Source organism: Candoia aspera, chromosome 3 (assembly GCF_035149785.1).
Source record: "Candoia aspera isolate rCanAsp1 chromosome 3, rCanAsp1.hap2, whole genome shotgun sequence".
In the NCBI taxonomy this organism is placed as follows: Eukaryota; Metazoa; Chordata; class Lepidosauria; order Squamata; family Boidae; genus Candoia; species Candoia aspera.
In genome coordinates this window covers 36522982-36541489 of record NC_086155.1, presented here as the reverse complement: position 1 = coordinate 36541489, position 18508 = coordinate 36522982, and the positions used below count along the sequence as shown (strand labels likewise).

General features: G+C 38.8%; 1 protein-coding gene across 1 annotated transcript in view; it reads right to left on the bottom strand.

The window, feature by feature from the left end:
- The window catches only part of TSPAN2 (tetraspanin 2), a 65765-nt gene that overhangs the window by 24301 nt on the left and 22956 nt on the right, over window positions 1–18508 (bottom strand). The gene's annotated exons all lie outside the window — the stretch shown is intronic.

The window sequence follows — 18508 nt, the reverse complement described above, 5'->3', positions numbered from 1 at the left end:
TCTTACTGTTGCTACTTGGTCGTTATACAGATTCTTCAGGAGGCAGACAAGATGACTTGGTATCCCCATACCACTATGAACTTGCCACAATTTGTTATGGTCCACACAGTCAAAGGCTTTAGAATAGTCAATAAAACAGAAATAGATGTTTTTCTGAAACTCCCTGGCTTTTCCCATTATCCAGCAGATATTGGCAATTTGGTCCCTAGTTCCTCTGCCTTTTCTAAACCCAGCTTGTGCATCTGGCAATTCTCGCTCCATGAATTGCTGAAGTCTACCTTGCAGGATCTTGAGCATTACCTTACTGGCATGTGAAATGAGTGCCACTGTTCGATAGTTTGAACATTCTTTAGTGTTTCCCTTTCTTGGTATGGGGATATAAGTTGATTTTTTCCAATCTGATGGCCATTCTTGTGTTTTCCAAATTTGCTGGCATATAGCATGTATTACCTTGTCAGCATCATCTTGCAAGATTTTGAATAGTTCAGCTGGGATGCCGTCGTCTCCTGCTGCCTTGTTATTAGCAATGCTTCTTAAGGCCCATTCAACCTCACTCTTCAGGATGTCTGGCTCTAGCTCACTGACCACACCGTCAAAGCTGTCCCCCAATATTGTTATCCTTCCTATACAGGTCTTCCGTATATTCTTGCCACCTTTTCTTGATCTCTTCTTCTTCTGTTAGGTCCTTGCCATCTTTGTTTTTGATCATACCCATTTTTGCCTGGAATTTACCTCCGATGTTTCTAATTTTCTTGAAGAGGTCTCTTGTCCTTCCTATTCTATTGTCTTCTTCCACTTCTGCGCATTGCTTGTTTAAAAAATAATTCCTTATCTTTTCTGGCTAACCTCTGGAATTTTGCATTTAATTTTTGCTTTTGCTTTCCTTCTTTCTTGGGCTACTCCTAGTGTCTCAGCAGACAGCCATTTTGCCTTCTTGGTTTTCTCTTTCTTTGGGATGTATTTTGTTGCCACCTCCTGAACAATGTTGCGAACTTCTGTCCATAGTTCTTCCAGGACCCTATCTACTAAGTCCAGTCCCTTAAATCAATTCTTCACCTCCACTGCATATTCCTTAGGAATATTAGTGAGCTCATATCTAGCTGATCTGTGGGTCTTCCCTAATCTCTTTAGTCTGATCCTAAATTGTGCAAGAAGAAGTTCATGATCTGAACTACAGTCAGCTCCAGGTCTTGTTTTTGCCGACTGTATAGATGTCCGCCACCTTTGGCTGCAAAGGATGTAGTCAATCTGATTTCAGTGTTGTCCATCTGGTGAAGTCCATGTATAAAGCCGTCTCTTAGGTTGTTGGAAGAGAGTGTTTGTTATGCAGAGTGAGTTGTCTTGGCAAAATTCTATCAGCCTATGTCCTGCTTCGTTTTGTTCTCCCAGGCCATGCTTACCTGTAATTCCAGGTGTCATCTGACTGCCCACCTTAGCATTCCAGTCTCCCGTGATGAAAATAACATCTCTTTTACGCGTGTTGTCCAGTAGGTGCTGCAGATCCTCATAGAACTGCTCTACTTCAGCTTCTTCAGCATCTGTGGTTGGGGCGTATATTTGGATCACTGTGATGTTAGATGGCTTGCCCTGAATTCGAATTGAGATCATTCTGTCGTTTTTTGGATTGTATCCAAGCACTGCTTTAGCCACTTTACTATTAATTACGAAGGCTACTCCATTTCTTCTGTGGTCCTCTTGTCCACAGTAGTAGATCTGGTGGTCATTTGATGTGAAGTGGCCCATTCCAGTCCATTTCAGTTCACTGACGCCCAAAATGTCTATCTTTAATCTTGACATCTCACCAATAACCACATCCAATTTGCCCTGGCTCATAGATCTTACATTCCAGGTTCCAATGGTGTGTTGATCCTTAGAACATCAGATTCGCCGTTCACCACCAGCACCGTCGGCCGCTAGCCATCCTTTCGGCTTTGAGCTAGCTGCGCCATCACGTCTGGGGCTAGTTGAACTCATCCTCTGTTCCTCCCCAGTAGCATTTTGACCATCTCCCGACCTGGGGGTCTCATCTTCCGATGGTATTATAGGACTCTAGCACTTGGCATATACACCATGTTGCACTGCATTGTCATACCACAGATTTTTATCTGGGAATAGTTGAAGTGACTTGGTGTGGATGAAATTACCTGAGTTCTCTGCTTAGCCATTTCTAGGGCATTGTACTACAAAAAACTGGATGGGCCCCTAGAGAGCAGTTGAGAAATTTCTGTATTTCTGTGCTGCTATCTAATGATGCTCTAGATTTCTGCAGCCCACAAAATCTGGTAGCCTTAGCCATTCCATAAGAAAATTTCACTATCCTAAAAACTGCATTGCAAAGTGGCCTCACAGTAGCTGCTTTAAATGATTAACTAACTCCTACGGTAGTTCTTTCATCATGGAAAAGAAGGAAGACTGGGGCAATCGTAGTGGTGTTTCATCTCTTTGTACATCAGATATCAGAACAATTCAATCCAGCTTTTCAAGCAGGCACTGTGAGCCGAACTGCACGTTACATACATCGTTTGAAATAACATCATTTCTTTAAAAATTGTTGAACTATTGAAAAGAAGTGTGAGGCCTCCAATCAAGTGGGGGGGGGGGAGGAGGCACCCCGCCACAATCGGGGAAAAAAAAGTCACTCTTTCCTACACAGTTCCCACAGTGATAGCAAAAAAATAAATTAAATGCTGCTACTGGTTATCAATAACTTGGAGGGGCTAGCTGAGTCTGCTGTTATTTGCCATATGAGTTATATAAGGTTTTTCTTCAGGATTGTGGAAGGTAAGAAAAGGGAGAAATCACATAGTCTTGGGCACTGAGGTCCTGGTCTAGATCAGGGGTTCTTGTACTGAGTTTTAATTTCAAAAAGCAAGTAATGACGTTGCTTGAAGAACATGTATAATGAGGTGCTAAATCCAGTTATGGATTTAATGATGGGAGTATTGTAACTATTAAAAATGATACAATACAGCAAAGCAGCAGGATTTAATATTGCAGGGGGCAAGAACATAATAACAATATTATTACGTTTAACTTCTAAAGACATTCTGTGTAACATGCTCTATGACAGTATCTAACCCTCACAAAACTTAGAAGGAGCTATTATACAAATCTTTTTAAAAGACTGGACATAATAGAATTAATTTATTTTGTCTTTGGATAACTGTATAAAAGTTCTGCAGTATTGAGAAGAATCTTCCAATTAGAAGGGGGCATTTAGATCTCTGATTCCAACTTTCTGCCCAGTGTAAGAATCCACATTAAAGCATTACTGGATAGATAATTTTCTAGCCTTTGTTTGAATCAACCTATATTGGAAATAATTTTTGCCCACATACTCAGCTTGATACTGAATTTTTATGAAATGTAATGTTTTGTATCCCACTATAGCATATAGTTGGTGGGATGTGAGCAACAGTATGTTTCCCTCCAAGACAGTCCCTAGATTTGCAATCCTAGCATGCTTGGGACAAAACTGGGCTTCGGCCGTGCTTGTGGCACATTGGCCAAAATGTGCCAAAACTACTGTCTTTACTGTTAGCCAGCAACACTGCATGTGGTATAGGTATATCTAAGGCATACAACTTGGTCTACATTTTCTTTATCTTACTAAAAAGCATTATGTGAAAGCATTAATTGACAAAAGCTCTAATGGGTGGAAGAGTTCATCTGGTGGCTCTATGAGTTCATTTAGTGATGATATGGCATATAAATAATGGGTAAAATGAAAGAAAAATAAATATATTGTGTGACTGAAACAGAAAAGGTAAAAGGATACAATAAATCTGAATGAAGATGATGGGTTTTTGTGCAGTGGAGTTGATAAATGGATTCACGGAAGGTTTAATTATAGCTTTAATTATAAATGAAAGGACTAAAATGTATTCTCTTGTTTCATTTAGGTTATTATACGTCTATATGACATTAGGAATCTGTAAGCTGGTGATAATTGCATATTATATGAAATATGATAATAGAAGAGTCAGATAACGGTTTGGGGAAAAGCTGTAAAACATTCTGAATCAATGTGATCCAGGGGAAAATATTATTCTGAATCCTATATGAAAAAGTATTAGAAGATAGATTAGTATCCCAACAAAGTGAATGAAAGAAAGAGAATGTAGAAGCTAGTTGGAACAGAGTAAAACAAATTATGATACAATGGGAAGGATGCTTGGTGGAATGATGAAGTGAAAGAGGCCGAGAAAAAAGAGATATGACGATTGCTGCAAAAAGTGAGAATGAAAGAACAGTATTATATGTACAGTATATATAGAAAAAAAGACAGTTGCAAAGAATGTAGCCCAATAAAGCAAGGAATAAATAAAAGAAGCAAAGAACATTCTGATCAATTTTGATGGAAATAAAAAATCATTTTGAAGGGGCTGAGAGGGCTAAATAAGGAGCCTTCGGTAGAGGTCCATTCGTTAAAAATGAAAATGATGAAAGAGATCTGTATGGGAATGAAAGGGATACTGTCAGTACTTTCAGTGAAAGGGATACTTTGATTTTACTGTAAATCACCCAGAGTCCCCCTTTTGGGGGAAATGGGCAGTAATAGAAAATAAATAAATACATACATACATACATACTGTAAAAGAGCTGCATTGAAATAAATATTATAAATGATAGTGTCCAAGAAAAAAATAGAAATCAAAGGGTTGAAAGGTACCTTGGAGGTCAGCTAGTCCATTCCCATGCTTATTGCAGGAATCTTCATACCATCCTGGACAAATGGTTGTCCAAATTTTCTTGAAAACCTCCAGTGATGGAGTACCCATGACTTCAGGAGGTACTACTTAATAGCTCTTGCAGTCAAGAAATTCTTTATTTTAAGTTTGGAGCTCCCTCTGTAAAATGTCTATCCATTGGTTCTGGTCTTACCCATGGATGCTATGGAGAATAAATCCACACTCTCTGCCCTGTGACATCCCTTCATGAATTGGAAGACTGGACTTATGTCTTTCCTTAGCCTTCTCTTCTTCAGGCCAAATATACCATGTTTCGTTAACTGGTCTTCATAGGATTTAGCTTCCAAAGGATGAAAAGGAAGTCACAGGTGCTCCAAGAAAATTGAAAAATTGTGATTCTGCAGCTGTAAATGGTATAGCTACAGAAATATTAAAATATGGGCATGGTTTGCTTATGTTTCAATGGGTGTGTGAAGATTTCATCCGTGCTGGAAGAATGGAAGAATGCCTTTATTGTCCCCCTCTACAAAGAAAAAGGAAGTAAGAGTGAATGCAAAAAATACAAAAGAATTAGTTTGTTAAGTGTATTTTGCAGAATTCTGACTAAAAGGAAAAAAATAAGTGACAACAAAATTTGGGAAGTTCAGCGTGCATTTATGTCAGCCAAAAATGTGCAGATCAGTTTTGCTCTTTAGCAGATCATTAAGAAATATATGAATGTGAGAAATAAAGTTTATAGTATGTTTGTTGACTTAGAGAAAGTTTATGATAAAGTTAATAGGCTTGAATATTGGCCTGTTTTATGCAAATAAGGAACTGAAAGTTGATGGCTAAATACAGTAAGAACAGTATATGAATGGAAGTAAAGAAAATAGATTGAATGCTTGGCAAATGGTTCAACACTGAGCAGAGAATAACATAAGGATGCATGATACCCCTTTGACTGTTTAACCTATTAATGGATAAATGTGTAAGTCATGCTTGTGATGTTACAAGTGTGTTGGTTGAGAATATGAACATATATGTACTTGTACATACAGGTGATACCTTATTATTGGCTGAGAACCCAAATAATTAGCAATAAATGTTAGATAGAATGTAATTATGAATACTGTATGGATCCAAATATTAATATATCAAAGACCAAAGACAAAGGTAGTGTTTAACAGGGGAAATGAAGTGAACGGAGTTGTAAGTTACACATGAATAGCAAAAATCTAGAGATAGTAACTGAACTTATGTATGAACCTTAGTAGAATGTTTTCTAAAGATGGGGAAGTAGGCAGAAACATTTCAAGATGTGCAAAGGCTTGTAAAAAGTAACAGATATTATGTGCTGTGTTATGAAGAATTAATGCTTGTTGAAAGAAATAAAAATGGATGTGTAAAATAATATGCTTCTGCCCACTTTTTTATATGGAAATGACATTTGGATATTGATTTATTTATTAAATTTCTCTGCTGCCCATCTCGTGCACAGTGACTCTGGGTGGCTTACAAAGAATAAAAATGGCAAATCACTAAAAACAATTCTGTATAACTATAAATATAAAAGCATATAAATACAAATACAGAATATAAAATATAAAATTCAAGATGGGAAATAAGATCTTATCCTGGCACCCTCACAAGGCCAACCACCCCCATGAATTGCTGTCACCCCTCCCATCCCAGGCCAAGTGGCATAAACATGTTTTTACTCCCTTTTGAAAGGCTGGGAGAGTGGGGGCCTGTCTTACCTCAGGGAATAGCTTGTTCCAGAGGGCAGGTACCATGGCAAAGAAGGCCCTCCTCCTGGACCCTGCCAATCAGCAATCCCTCATGGACAGGGTCCATAACGTGCCATCTCTGCCTGACCAGGTGGGATGGGTCAATGTAACAGGGGTGAGGTAGTCCCTTAGGTAACCTGGATCCATGCCATGTAGGGCTTTAAAGGTGATAACCAACACCTTGAATTGGACCCAAAGGCAGACCGGCACCCAATGCAGCTCGCGCAGCAACGGTGTTATATGTGCCCTTCTAGGGGCATCTGCTTGTGTGGCCACATTTTGCACCAGCAGTAGCTTCTGGATACTCTTCAAGGGTAGCTCCATGTAGGGCGCATTGCAGTAGTCCATGCAGGAGATGGCCAGGGCATGAGTGACCGTTCGAAGGGACTCCTGATCCAGGAAAGGGCGTAGCTGGCACACAACATGAAGTTGTGCAAAGGCTCCCCTGGCCACAACTACCACTTCCTGTTTGAGCAAGAGTCGTGAGTCCAGGACAACCTCCAGGTTCTGCACCAGGTCTATCTGGGGCAGTGCAACCCCATCCAGAACCAAAGATGAGAAATTCCCAGATACCTGGGGGCCCCCAATCCACAGCCACTCCGTCTTACCAGGGTTCAGCTGAAGCCTGTTGTTCCCCATCCAGACCCCTACAGCCTCCAGGCACTGAGAGAGGGTGGTCACAGCCTCACTTACATCACCCGGGATGGAGATGTATAATTGAATATCATCAGCATCATCAGCATATTGATGATGCCTCACCCTGTGGCGATGGATGATCTCACCCAGCAGTTTCACGTAGATGTTAAAAGGAGCCGAGAGAGCCCCTTGGAGCAGTAGAGGCTGGGGGTAGAGTCTCCTGGGATATGTGAGGAGGAACAAATTGGAAGTAGTGGGAGTCCATGTGCTGAAGCAAGAAAATATGGGATCAAGAACAAATGGGTGTTTACTGAATGTGGACTCAATACAAAATGAGTGATCACTATGAAAGAAGTATGATGTGGTGCTTTGGTCATATAAAGACAATTAATGAGGACTGATTTGCAAAATAAATATATGAAGTAAGGGTGTTTGGATAGAGAAGAGGCTGAGCAAAATGTTATGGTTGAATTGAGTTAATGAGACCCTGAATGAGAAAAAGATGAGAGGTTAAAGGACAAAAGGCAATATATGAAATGGTGTACAGACATGCCACAAGGATGGTTTGTGAGAATAGAAAGCTATGGACAGATAAAGCGAATGGTGTTAGTTTAAACTAATTTTAGTTATACATATTATCTTATTTCATGCTTTTGATTTCCTTAGCTACTATCTTTTATTTCTTTTCTGTGCTCTGCATAACACTACTTATGCATAATTCAGTGCAATGAGATGATTTTGAGTCTACTGAATCCCAACATTATACAGATCTGCAAACCTAGTTGGCTGTTAGATTTGATACTTTTCTCCACTTCTCTGACCCCTCTCCCTATACCTGGGGTGGGCAATTATCTGAGAGATTTGGAACTTAACCCAGAGAGCCATAGGAAGCAGTGATATCACAGGAAAGGGTGGGCTATTTTTTGGTCCATTTTTCACATTTCGATGGGTTAAGAATGAAGATAGGGTAAGAGAGAACAACTCTTTTTTCTGCATGAATTCCTACAAATGTGTGTGTGCTGTGAGTTCCATCTGTTAAATGATGCTGTTGATCAGGACTCAGGAAGTGTGCCTTCTCTATTATGGCAACTGAAATCTGGAACAGCATCCTCCCAGAAATCCATGTGGCTCTCACACCCTGATGGTATTTTGAAAGACAAATAATTTTTATTCCAAGTCTAACACTCCCCCACCACACACCCACACACAAACCTAGATCAAAAACATACTGCAAATTTTCAGTGGCAAAATGGCTGAATTTTGTGTGCAGTTTTCATGATTTTTTGGGGAGGGGGATTAATGATCAGAAAGGAAGTGGTTTGTTTCTCAGAAGCCTCCTGCTTTTATTCTCACTCTTAATTTGGCAAAACCATCCAAAAACGAGCTGCTGACAATTTGCTGCCACATCCTGGCAAATGTGTGAACTGGCTTTGGTAGAATTTGTATGGTTTGGTAAGTGAGGAAACTTATGCGAAGGTTCAAAAGGAACAAAAGCCTTGTGAGCTGATATTCAACGCAACACGTGCTCAAGTTTTAACTGACAGAGGTACTTACAGAGCCTGGGCTAAATCTAAAATGAAACCTAGGGCCCAACCAAATATCCTGTCTCTTTTCAGAATACTCCTGCTAGAATAATAGACTTGTTCCTTATCATCTAAAGTAGAAAGCTACTAAATTAAACGTATGCCTGCAGGAATTACCTTCCACTCCAAATCTGTGTTAAAGCTGATTAAATGTGCTATGTAAAAAGTATGACAGGTGGGAGATCTGAAAGTAAATAATACTTATGGCCAGATTTACGCATTGTGCTAAGCTGTTGAATCCTGCCGCATCACTAGCCAGTGTGTTCACAAGCTGTACATAACACAGAGTAAACCCAGCCTACTTGTGCTCCATGCCTTTCTCATTTGCTGCATTTTGCAATCTAAGGCGGTGAATGGGGAATCCTCCTCTTTTATGAAAAAGCAAAAGGGTACGTGATAACAGGAGTACATAATAACAGCAGCAGGGTTTTTATATGCACAAAGATGGAAAGATGCACAAATTCCCACAAGGGAAGAATGGATGGTGAAATTAATGGAGTTGGCGCAAATGGCAAAATTGACAGGATTGATAAAGAGAAAATACTGTAACTGGATTTGTTTCTATTTGAAAACCACTTTTGGACTATTTGCTGGTAATGGAAACAAATGAAGTTTTGATTTTAAGGCTTTATTAAATTGTTTGTTTTTATAGAAATAATGTTAGCAAAGGTTTAATTAATGATAAGAGATTAAATTTGTATAATAAGTATTTATATCTGTGTTGGAGAAGGTTGGAAGTCACCATCTTATATTTACCTGCTATTTTTTCACTTCCTTAGTTTTTCTTTTCTTCTTTAGCTCTGTATTCAAGCTTTCCTGTACCCTGTATTTTGTATTTTAACTTTACTTTCAAATTCTGATAAAGTTCTTATTAAAAAAAAAAGCAAAAGCAAAAGGAAGTAGACAAAAATGTTTTTTTTCGGAAGCAGAGACACATTTGCTGAACAAGATCTGTTTTCTGGTGGATACTTTCCCTTCTTTCAAAATGCCACCCCTGGATGGTGGGTGACAGCTAAAAGTGCTGAGAGTGTCCCTAGAGGTAGATGTTTTTCCTGCTTATGGTACTACCATATTATGATTTGGTTTGGTTGTTGCTTAATGCAATATATGAAAGAAGCCTACCAAACTATAGTGCATGGCTTGGTGTTGTATATACTGAAACTTAAATTCTCTCTGATTTCATCCTCTTGTACTCCACCACTATATGCCCTTTTCTTACAGTAATATTCTCTTTCCTTTGTAAATTCTTATCACAGAATTGATATAATCCACATTCTGGGTAGCTGGAGAGTTGTTTCCTCTTTCCCCTGCCAATTTTATGTGTAACTTGTTAGCATCATATAAGAGCCAATTCTGTTTTTTTTCCACCTTAGTGTCAGATTTCATTTGGCTTTCACAGTTTGCAAAGTCAATAAGCAGGGTTTAATCAAATGTAGTAATGCACAGAATATAATTTTAACCTGCCAAGGGAAGGAAAGCTGCAGCAGGACTGGACGAAACAAGATGAAACTTGCCTTTATTTTAGCTACACTTTTTGTGTAGGCGCCCACTTCCGAGGAGGAAATCTGCTAGCATGCTTTGAGGGCAGACATGACTTCATATCCTAAAAGCACAAGCTGTCTCATTAGGATTTTTCTAAAACAAACAGCAGCAGCACAGCCTCAGAAAAGGAAGGGTAGCCACTCCCTACCTAAGGCTTTAGCCAGAGCAAATCTGGCACCAAGAAATAATAAGAATAAAGGTGGCAGAGAATTGTGGGCATTCTTCCCAAATAAACCCAACAGAGGAGGTAAGAGATGCTAATAAGACTAGGAGGAAGAGCCATTTCTATTCAAGCATTCCCAAATGTTGTTCTAAACTAAAAGTTCAACATTAAAGATGTATCTCTGATTTGAGTACGTGTTCCTACCTGATGACAAAATTATTGCTTTTTTTCTTGTCATTTAGATACTGTGGATCCCAGTAAAGAAATAAAGAACATCACCACCAAAGGTTTCCAGCCCACATAAATACTGGTCCTGATCTTCCACTCCACTGGTTCCTACAGTTGCCAAATTATGAATAACACTGTTTCTTCAAATGGCAGTCAGTTTTCTACTCCAACTAGAGTTAATGTATTTGGACTGCAAACCTTTGGAGTTTTTGGTGTCTCTTTGCTGCCATTTCATGGATGTCCAGATTTTTGCAGCCCAGATACAGCAGCCCTTATTCTAACACCCATTTCAGGTAGAAGAAAATAAGAAGACAGAGGTAGAGTCTGAGCCCAAACTGGTTTCTAGAAAGCCAACTCATGCTGCCATAATAAAGGTTTGATTTGATTTGAAGTCATGCTGCTGCTGCTGCTAAAACATCTTGAAATAGGAGCCAGGTGCAAAATGGGGGACTCAATTCCCCACTGTGTCTTGTGATTCAGACACTGCAACGGCAGTATGTGCAAATTCAAATGTACAGCTTATCATTATAGTTCTGTTGATGGTTGCCCCCTGGATCAGAAAGGAGAAACAAATGCTTAGGAACAATAGCAGAAAAGAACTAGCACAAGCTTTCCTGAGGTTGGTTATTGTGGGCTGTAGGAAGTTGGACTAGTATGACTAACACGGGATTAACAATGAGTGTTAGTGAGACTAACATGTTTAAAAATACAAACTCTCCTCCAACCCCTTATACCCCCCAACAGTCCTGGCCTTAGCCCCATGCATGACACTATCCCATCTTTCAAAAAGGCATTAAGTGTAGCCCCTAGACACCAAAATGTTGTTCTTCCCTGAAACAGACCCAGCAGTGCTTTTAAAAACTATATTTTGTCTGATCTGTCATGACTTTTCTTACAGTATGTCCAATCTATTATGAAGGATGTAATATCCTTTAATGTCAGCAGTCCTTTAATAACAATATTTACAATGTGTTTTAAAACTTTTTACCTAGAAGTGGAAGTTCCCTTGTACACAACTGTCAGTCAACCTAGCACAGTACTACCCCCTCTGACCAGTGTCAGATCTTCAGTGTTTTAGGAATAAATCTTTTTAATCCTATCCTGTGAGATCTATTTAGCTGTTAAATCATAAGGTCCTTTGAAGTTTTTGAAAGATTAACAGCTCAGTAGAATTGTGGTGGATGGCTAATTTATTTATACCCTTCTTTCAGAAGCAAAGGTTGTAAAATAATGTATAAGCCCTACGGTTCTGTAAGCAGGCATGGTAATCCTAAAGCATTGATTATAGATAGCCAGTTCAGCATAAGTTTGTTACTCCACAAGCACTGTCATTTATGCTTGTTTGTAGTCTCTGAGATCTTGACTCACACTCGGTTGGCAGGTGGATAAATTATGCAGAGATCAAAAGTGGGAGCTCCATATTGCCTGACAGCCTAGCTCCTGCCCATGGAATTTAAGTGAAGTCGATAAGGAATTTTATTCCACCTGGCATGGCCCAGCTCCTACACTGCAATGCACGTCTGAGCTATTAGCACAGCTGCCTGCCTGTTTCCAAGGGGACGGAGCCAGTGGATGGAAAAGATGAGCAGAGACCAGGCATTGAGAATAAGGCCAGGAAAAAGATCCAGCCAAGAGGGCAGCAAAAGCCTATTTTGTGGGCAGAGATGGAACTCTGCACAGCAGGCATGTGCCAAGTCAATGGAAAGTACAGGACTATAATTGTAAATTATTGTAAAGTTAAAAATACTGCAGACCTAGCAAAACCTGTTCATAAATACACAAAAGACAGAAAGAAGAGAACTCCAGACTGTTTCTAGCAGTTCTTACCAGTCTTCTGGATATTAGCAAGGCAGGAAAAACTAGTAACTTTTTGAATCCCGCATGCCTATATTACATTTCACACTTTTTTCTGGTGGCTGACATGTTTTTTTTCTGTCCTTCAGCCATAGGGGTTGCCTCAAACCCTTAACAGCTGACCAACAAAAACAAGTAAATCTGCTTTTATTAAGTAAAGGGCAGGGAATCAATAGCCCTCAATGCCAGCATTCCTCAATTACTGGGACTTCAGGAGCTAGAGTTCAGCAACCTCAGACTGGCCACAGTTTTCCCATTCTTGTACTAAAGAAACAAAGCAGAGGTTCACAGTAACGTGTGAAATTCTCGGCAAGATTTTGCAAATGTAGAATTACATTCATGGCAAATACCAAACTACAATTGACAACCATTTGTAAAATTCAGGTTCAAGCTAACCTAGACTACATTTCTTAATGAAATAGGTGTTTTTGTTGGTTTATTATTTTACTTATTTTTTGATAGCCCAGAGGGTGAAGATGCAGGTCTCCTCTCTTTTTATACCCACAAAAATACTGTAGAATTGGTTGAACTGAAAGAAAGAGATTGTCCCAAAGTCATCCAGTGAACTCTGTGGTCATGTCTCTGTGGGAGATTCAAACTCAGATCCCCCTGTTTAAGTCCAATAACTTAATATTACACCTAGTTTGAAGCGAAGTAGCTGGGCATGCAAAGCAGTTGGAGACAGCAGGAAGAAGCTTTCAAAGCAGCTGTGTGAGCCCAGAAAAAGACACAGCTGCTTTAATGATCTGGAGAAAGATGTTTTTCACATTGCACACTGCAAAGCATTTATTTCAAAGGATTTGCACAGCCCTACTTTACTATGAGAAAGTTCAGGTTGAAGGTAAGTTTGCTTCAGATACTTCTATGAGTCTTCATTTGGTTGATAAAACCAAGTACCTGACAAATTCTGCAATTTACTGACCACTTCTGAAGTTTTTAACACATTGGTCTTTATGGATAATAAACTAGAACCCCAAGCCTCATTATACACTACAGCTTGTCAAATGGGAGGCTTTTTGTGCAAAAAGGTGGGAAGAAATGCAGGTTATCCAGGGTTTAATTCCCCATTTCTGGAGTTTGCTTCAGGAACGTCACACCATATCAAAGAGGATCCCCCCAAAAGTAACCTGCTGCATCCTTAGTAAAAAGATTCAACTTTCAAAGTCTGTGAATGTTGAAAACATGTATCTGATCAAAAAAGATGCCCAAAGAAGGAAATGGAATATTGCTTGGACTGATTTCATTTGAGGTGCTTGGCTATGCAAAGCCAGTGAATATCTGTAAAGCTGCCAATGTAAACATCCAGGAAGAAAGATTTTTAATGTAACAGCAGATTTATCTCTCCCTGTCACATGGATTGCCTGTTTTCCTTTCTTTCACCAAACTCTTGAGTAGCTGTCCAGCAGAAATACAACCACAAATAACTGTTACAACATAGAAAGGCTGTTGTCAGTTGTAATGGGCCAGAGACCATGAAAGAGTGCTGCCATTAACAGTGGTAAAATAGTACTCTTGCCATGTTCCCCAGCTCCCTACCATCAGATGATGAATGGGGCTACTGGGCTGCAGAGAATGAGAAATAGTAGCCATGGTGTGTTGCACAGGTGGCCTCAAGGCACTGAGTGCAGCCAGGTTGCCCAACCCTTGTACAGAAGGATTATGGCAGCTATCTGTGCAGGAATTGTTATAGACTTTTCCTGCTGATCTCCTATGATGTGGCAGCTCTAGAAGAGGGAGACATTATCAGTAACAGTAGGATATTTTTCATCCAATTATGCCTAACTGGTTTGGATAATTTTATAAAGTCCTGCTATTATTGTGTTGAAGGACTTCAGTATATGTAGCATGAGAGTACTGCTGAATGTCAAGGGCAAGTTTCTACAATTGCTGTTGATGGAGAAAAGGTCAGGAGCTGACTCTGGCTTCTAATTATGCTTTCTTCCAAATTTTCAATGTTGATGCATTATTTAATACAATTTTCCTCCAGGGCATCATTAAATAGCAATCTCACCACATGGATCACTGTGACCAAAATGAGACAATGCAGGGAATAAATGATTCTCTTGAACTCAGTCATATTAAAGTCATTTTAAAAGTACCCATTCACTATCTCAGTGAATTGAATGCTTATCAAGTTACTGACCCCTTTACAAAAGTAGTCTGCCCCTCTACAATTAAATATTATACCTTTCGTTCAAACTTTGCCAGCTAATCCATTTTCCTCTTAGTTAATATCAAAGCTATAAAAGGAGACACAAATCTGCTTGGAGATTCTCTACACCTCATCCTTCCAACCTTAAGAAATCCTATCAAATACAAAATTGACAGGACTTTGTTAGCTGTAGTATCTTGCCTTTAGATCTTGCTATCTAATTTGTCAGACACTGTTTTTAATAGAATCTCATTTTAGGGTTGAGTTTTATCCTGTTTTAATTTTTTATCATGTTATTCTGTTTATTGTTTTAATATCTTCTTAGCGATCTCAAGTGTCTCTGGCTGAAAGTAAGAAGAAAAATATTTTAATAATTAAATACTGTCTGGAAGAAGTGTAATTACACTGTGATCCCCAAAGTGTTCAGATATAGTCCACAATAGTAAAGCTGTCTTTTCCTGATGCTGGATGACTTAACCTACTTAAGAACCAAGCATTTCTCAAGCCAATATCTTTATTTTTGTCTTATTTTTGTCAGGAGTGTCAAGATACTGAAATGATTTGCTGCGCTGAGACTTCTTTCTGCTATAGTGTAGCCTGGAGAATGAGCTTCTGTGCACTGACATGCCTATGAAGAAATCAGGTATTGCTTCTGATTTTGATCAATCATACATCAATAGTCAAACCAGGCCAGTGTCTGTTACTCCCCTTTCTTTGTTCTCAGGTTTTTCCAGTAGACTTCCCTTGAATCAAAGAAGGAGTCAAAGAAAGCTCTTAGTCTATAGTTCCTGAAAGTAGGATCCTGATAATAGAACAAATAGTCTGTACTGTCTTGGTAGATTTCACAGTTCCTAAAGAAGGCATGGCTAGAAAAAGTCTGTTATTAGAACTGTTAAAATTATGGAATCTCAAATTTAAAATACTTTATTTTGGAATTTCTTTGGGGGCTGCACTTAAGAAGACCTATCTATGTTAGGGGGAGGGGCTCAGTTTGATAAAGCATGAATATCTCTAAAGATATTTAGACATATTCAGTAAATAAAGTGATATATTTACATACAGGAAACAGATTATCTTGTGCAGCATAACTGCTTTACAGATCACCAAGTATAGGTACTTTCTAGAATCACCACTTTGCCAGTAAAGTAGGTCTCCAGATGTACAATTTGCATCACTCCTGGCCAAGATGGTCATAGATGACACAGAACAGGACCAGATTGGTGCCTCTGTTAATCAAACTATCTGCATCTAAACCTAATGGTACATGAGGATATTCTCCTGGGGAGTTTTTTTCAAAATACCTTTGTCAGCAGTGTAGCTCTCTGTATTAATAAGGCAGGCAGCAAAATAAAGCAAGCAAGCAAACAAGAAAAAAAAAAGGGTGAAATACAGGACAAAAAAAAAAAAAGGCAATCCTCAGAGTGCCCAAACGCTAACAACTATTAATATATTCTGACTCAGAGTCCCACAGCAGTTGGAACTTTATACATTTTTTCCCTGCCAGAAGGTTTATAGTTGGATTTGGAAAGATAACCGAAGATTAAAAGAGATGCAGGTTTATGGCACAAGCCTGTATATGGCTATTTAAGTCCCACTGAGTTCGATGAAGCTTGATCTCTAGTATATATGTGTGGGACTATAACTTCAGACTCAGATAACTTCAGGTGCTGTATGGAGGGAAGTCTATACAAAGCTTAATTGTACATGGAATTTAAGGACTGTGTAACAAAAACCTCCAAATTAAACAATGCATATCTTAGGCTGCCATACTGATTTCAGAAAAAATAAATATTTGCACCAGGAAAGATGGTCTAAAACAATTCAGTTCAGTATTTCCCTAGAAATCAAAGTATGTTGAGAAACTGGTCCTAAGGGCATATGTTAGAGAGGTGCCAATTACTGGATATTTTGGTTTCTGTACTGTGTCACATTTGATGATCCTTTATCTCTGAAAGGCTGGGCTCTGAACCAGGACTTAACTCTGTAACAAACGCTTAAGCTCTCTCAACAGTAGTTAGACTTAGGCAAGAGTAAGAAAGGCTCTGTCACAAATTAAGCTTTAGCGTATTTCACCCCTTCCCTTACATCAGCCTATCCAGAGCTCACTGGCCAACTCTGGCCTGTTAGGAAAACTGGCTTATACATTTCCTTCAATTCAGGATTGGATTAAACAAATACAGTAGCATTTTTGCAAGATTTCACATCAAATGAAAAATGCTTAAATGCCTAGATTCTAGTGCTCATTGACAGCCTTTAGATTATCATTTGCCATTATTTCAGGATGCATAGTTTTGAAATCCTAGTTTCACTTTATTCTGCATTGGTCAGAGTTGATCTCCAGCAGAGCGACCAATTCTGGACACCAGAATTTTAAGAAGGATTTAGACATGTTCAGAAAAAGAGTAATCAGGGGACTAGAAACTAAGTTGTATGAAAAAAGACTAAAGGTTCTGAGAAAAACAGGGAAGATAGGAATATGATAGTATTTTTTAAATCCTGACAAAACTGTCACCTTGAAGAAAGTCAAGACCTTTTCTCTATTACCCCAACCAAGTGCCCAGGAAGGTGATGACCTGAGCTCCTGACTGGTGGATACATTCACACAGACCCTCCTGTCATAGAGGTTTTAATCTGGATTCCTGCACTGAGCAGGGGATTGAATTTAACAGTTTAAAGGATACCTTTCACCTCTATGATTCTATGTTGGTGGTAAGAATCTCCACACATTAATTCTATTACCTTAGGTAGAATCAATGATCATAATAAAGTTTTGATTTGATGCAGGGACTTTCTATAGGGACACATAAATCAGTAGCTGTATTTGCTCAATGTTTAAGAGGACAACTCCTATTAACTTTTAAAGCATATTCTTTGAATGCATTTATAAAACAAGTGAAATACAGAAACTATAAACTTTTCAAAAGTGAAAATTGATCGATCCTAGAAGGGAGGACAGATGTGTAACATCACCAGGGTCATCTAATTGGTGGTGGTGGTGGTAAGAGAAGTTATTTCCCCCAAGGATGATATTTTGAAAAGGTTATAGCTTGTTTAAAAAATAAGGCTGGTGTTGATATCTTTTGTCCTGTGAAAGGAAAAACATATGACTTGTCTACGGAAGGAATTTTCAGTGAAAAACATGTGCGAAGGACAAGAATTAAGAAGTCTCTCTTCCCATGAAGTGTATTGTGGCTTCATATCCAACTGCACTGTTGTGGTAATAAGTCTTCGCAAGAAAAAATACAGACAGTCCTTTTCTTCTTGTTCTATATACAGTCTATTTACAAATATATGTATACAGCAGGTTAACTTACAAAACAATGTGCAGCAAGTAACAGACACAGCAGAGAGAGTAAGAGCTTCTAGACTCTCCCATTTATATTAACCCTATCCAATCCCAACGAGGATTGCATCATGCATGACTCAGCTACTTCTTCATACACCTGTGTTAAGTATTTATCCTTAACACCTGTGTGTTACTTGTTCTCTCTGCTTCAGCACTAAATTTAAATTTAATTCCCTGACACCCTCCAATTTTGTGCTGAACAGAATGTAAACCAAGTTGTGTTACGAGGTTTTTGTGCCTCTGTATACTTAATGGTTTAGTCATGATATCTGCTAGGTTTTCCTCTGAAGGGCAGTATCTTAATTCAATTTAATTGTTTTTTATAACTTCTCTAACATTACAGTATTAAATATCAATACGTTTGCTTCTACATTTCACTCTTTCACTTTTAGCCATCTGGATACATGTCGTGTTGTCTTCAAATACTGGCACAGGTTTTTCTACTGTAATATTTACATCTTTTAGTAATTGTCTAAAGCACATTATTTCGGAGCACAATTCTGATAAGGCTATAAACTCGGCTTCGGCTGTGAACAATGCCACT